Source organism: Ursus maritimus (genome assembly GCF_017311325.1).
Source record: "Ursus maritimus isolate PB19 chromosome X unlocalized genomic scaffold, ASM1731132v1 scaffold_X1, whole genome shotgun sequence".
Classification (NCBI taxonomy): domain Eukaryota; kingdom Metazoa; phylum Chordata; class Mammalia; order Carnivora; family Ursidae; genus Ursus; species Ursus maritimus.
This window is the reverse complement of record NW_024423319.1, coordinates 7,024,068-7,028,254: the sequence shown is the minus strand read 5'-3', so window position 1 is coordinate 7,028,254 and position 4,187 is coordinate 7,024,068.

The window sequence follows — 4,187 nt, the reverse complement described above, 5'->3', positions numbered from 1 at the left end:
AAAAAAAAAAAAAAAAAAAAAAAAGGCAAAGCGAAGAAAGAAAACTTAACTCTGCTTTGTCTAATATAAACCCTCTAAGCCCACACAGTTTCTACTTTAATTGGGAGAGAAAGAGGCGGTGCTTGAAACTGAGCAGGAAACACATTCTTTGATGGATCTAGGGGAGAGGAAAGCATGGCTCTCCATCATTGGTCTTTCTCCGCCCAGGCCTGACCCCAGGCTTTCGTAGCCTGGATAAATGCTGTTTCTCTTCTGTCCTTTGTCCAAATATTGGTCTTGATCCTAAAGGCCCTAGGTTTGAAGTAGGTTGGCAAGGTTTCGAATCCTCCTTTCTGCCACTTGTAATACACATCCCTGGCCTTGGCTGCCACAGGGAACCCCTCAGTTTCCACATCTGTAAAATGAGGATAATGATGTTACCTCTCTCCTTGGGTTATTATTCATTGAGATAGCCTCCAAACCGTGGGCACAGAGAAAGTACTCAATAAATGAGAGAGTGCAGGATTCCCTCCTCATTGTACCCGATAGACTCTGTAGCTTCACCAAATCCTTGAAGCTGATTCCATGCCTGGAGCCCAGGCTCTTCTGCTTTTACCTGGTCCAAACCGTTGCTTCTAAATCCATCTTTCTCACACCTGCAACTTGGGCCACATTGAGGGGGTTGGCCCTGCCATTTTCCCCTCCCAAGCTCATCCCCCACTGCCCCGTCCCTTCCTCCCCACGAAGCACTTTCATCCATTTCTTCCTCTCACCAGGTCTCCCTGAACATGAGGACGGGACAAACTCCCAGGCTTTATTCACTAAGCCATCCTTCATTCAAATCCCACTCACTTCAAAAGGCTTGCTTAAAAAACAGACAAAACGAGTAATCAAACTCAAGGGGGATAAAGGTGCTCCCCTCGCTGTAAATCACAGCATAGTAACCATGGAAGAACGAAACAACCAAGTTTTACAAAGGTGACAGCCCGCTCAGAGAATGCGCCCCCGCCGTAGGTAAGAGCGCATATTGGTTCAATCCCTTCGGACGCATCCGGGCAAGAGTGATGGAACCATGGACATGCTCATACTCATTAATCCTACATTTCAATTTCTAGGAGGTGACTTTAAGGAAATGGTAAGAAATTTGAGTGAAGGGGCCCCTGGGTGGCTCAGTCAGTTAAGTGTCTGCCTTCAGTTCAGGTCATGATCCCAGCGTCCTGGGATCAAGCCCCGCAATGGGCTCCTTGCTCAGCAGGGAGCCTGCTTCTCCCTCTGCCTGCCACCCGCCCTGCTTGTGCACTCTCTCTCTGACAAATAAGTAAATAAAAAAAGAAATTTGGGTGAAAAGACGTTATGCTAATACACATTCCTGGTAGTGTGAGTTACAACAGAAGAACATTGGACACCACCGAAAGGGCCAACAACAACAAAATTGTAACGTACATCCTACTGGATCCCCTAGGTGTAGTTCGCGGTTACTAAAATAATAAGGACTCTGAAGCATCTACCTAGAAAAGTTTACGGTGTGAAAAGCAAGGTACTAAAAGCGTGAGTGTGTGTGTGTGCGTGTGTGTGAATATAGAACTAACTAACGGAATGAAAGCTTTGGGAAAGGACTCAAAGAACACAACGGAACTAACACACAGCAAAATACTACCAGCCTCTGCGTTTGGGAGTTGTAATTATAAATGGGGAAGGGTTTTTCTTTTGCTCTGCTTTCCAAAGGTTCTCTAATGTGGTTATAATACTGTTATAAATATATGTAAATTATATATGTTACTTTTATAAATATGTATCTGAAGCCTCCCTGGAATTAAGGAATTCCGAACAAGGAGTTCCCTTCCCAAAGAAAGACCACCAGGCAGCAGCCCTCTCCCCGGGCCACGTCAGTCAAACCGCCAACAAACCAACCCCCCAAGGGACCCTATTTTGGGCTCTGCTAATCCCAAGGCCAGCGCCCGGAAGATGGGCCGGGTCTGCGCCCGGGCGACGTGGGAACCGCTCGCTGCATCGCGGGCCTGCCCCGAAACACCTGGAGCGGCGGAAATGCGAGGCCGAGCTCGGTCCCCGGGCGTCCCACGGCCGCCCTCCGCTGCGCTCGGCCAGCGCCTGGGGGGAGGGCAGTGCAAGCGGGGTCCGGGAAACAAGAAAGCGTGGCTACCCACATCAGGAGATGCCCAATCGGGGCAAAAACTTCGCGGGAAGCAAGTTTTAGTGGCAATTTGGAAAACTGAAAGCAGCAATTCAGGTGTGTGTGCCCCTGCAGTGATTGGGAAGGAGGGCTGTGGCTAAGCCGCGGACTGGATTTTGGAGACAAAGGAACTGGATGGGGGCCGGGGTGTTTTAGCGCTGGAAGGGACTTCTATGGGGAAGCCTGGAAGGAACTCGGGTTTCCAGAGTGCTGCCTACTATGTGCCAGACGCTTTAAAAACACGATCCCTTTAATTCTCAGCGTACCTCAGTCAGGAAAGTATTATTGTCCTTGATTTTACCGGGGGGTGGGAGAGGGGAACTGAGGCTCAGAGACTGTCTGTCCAGGATTCCACACTGGCCAGTGGCAGAACCAGGGGGCAGGCCTCTAGCTGTCCTGGGCTCCGGGGGCCCTTTCCTCTAGGTCCAGGCCAACCCCTTTCTTTTGAAGATGAGAAAACTGAAAGCCATCGAGGGTAAGTGATTATACGTTGTTGCAGAGCTCATCTGAAACTCTTTTCACTTGAAGTCCTGCCCTGTGATCCCCGGCCCAGCGCTCCTTCCGCCACCCCTGGAGGCCTCTGCCCTACCTGCTTCTAGCAGGTTCCCCTGATCAGGAAGCCCAGGTCGGTGTCTGTGTGGGTTCTTTGCGATTTGGGACTCACTATTATTAACGTCACTATTATTTTTATTTCATTGGATTGTTCACTTATGTATCTCCTCCCAGGCTGGGAGTATTTGTGGAAAAACATTATCTGTAAAGTAAAGAACATGTAACTGGACCCATCAAAGCTGTTGGCCCTGGGGCTTTATGTTTGAAACTGAAGTCTGCACGACCATTGAGCGTATTATCTGGATGATATCTAATACCACCACTTTGGAGTGTGAGAATGAACTCTTTTCTTAAAAGAAAAAAAATCAGAAAAGAATATTGACCTTCCTAATGTTTCCCAGCACAAAGAACTCTATCTACTGTACATTCCAAGACAGACCAGACCAATATGTTGACATGCTGGGCTCGGATTTCATTCCTGAAAATCTGGAACCTTATGCTGTATAAATAACATGATCTTTTCCTTCGTTCGAATCAAGAGAGAAAACAATTGCTGGCAGATCTTGGAGTTTGCCCTCCCCCTAACTGTCCCCACAAGTCCTAACTTGCTACCCACAAGTCATGACTCGCATATTTTCATTTGAAGAGTTTTGAAATGTTCTGGAAATCATAGGGGGAAAGAGAACCAAATCCTCCTGAGAAATAGAGTAAGGGGAATTTTTTTGTGTTAAAGAAAAAAAGAACATAAAGGCGAAATGTCTTGCATATATGAGTGTATATGGAAATAGTTAATGGGACTCGATAGTAAACTTTCTAGCATAGCCTTGTCAGATATAGAAGCACTGTCAGATCTGTCCTCATTGTTCAGAGGCAGGAATATGCCCAAGGCCATAGAAGGAACTGGCTAACTTGGATTTCTGGTTATGTGCTCACTTCTCTGGGCAAATCAGAAAATCTAAATACCTAAAGGTGTTTATATTACCAAAGTTACTGTTAGAAGTCGTTATAATTCTAAACATGTTTAGAGGTCTTAGAGTAGTGTCATGTTCACTGCTGTTTAAATTACAGTCAAACCCTCTGATATATTTCTAGATTATTTAAATAATGTGTTTTCTTTTTTTAGAGAGAGAGAGTGCGTGTGGAGGGGGGAGGGGCAGAAGGGGGGAGAGAGAATCTTGAGCAGGCTCCATGCCCAATGCCGGCTCGATCTCACAATACAGAGATCATGACCACAGCTGAAATCAAGAGTCAGATGCTTAACTGGCTGAGCCACCCAGGTGCCCCTCTGGATTATTTAAAAAGCAAGAGATCCAAGGGCAGTGGCCATGCTTTATTCTTCTTTATATTTCTGTGCCTGGCACCTTGTGTCATTTATATAAACCAGTTAAATCAATTAAATAAATGGAAATGAGCCTATTGGCTAATTGCTAGGCTATTTTCTGAGGTGCGTGCTCAGAGACAACGG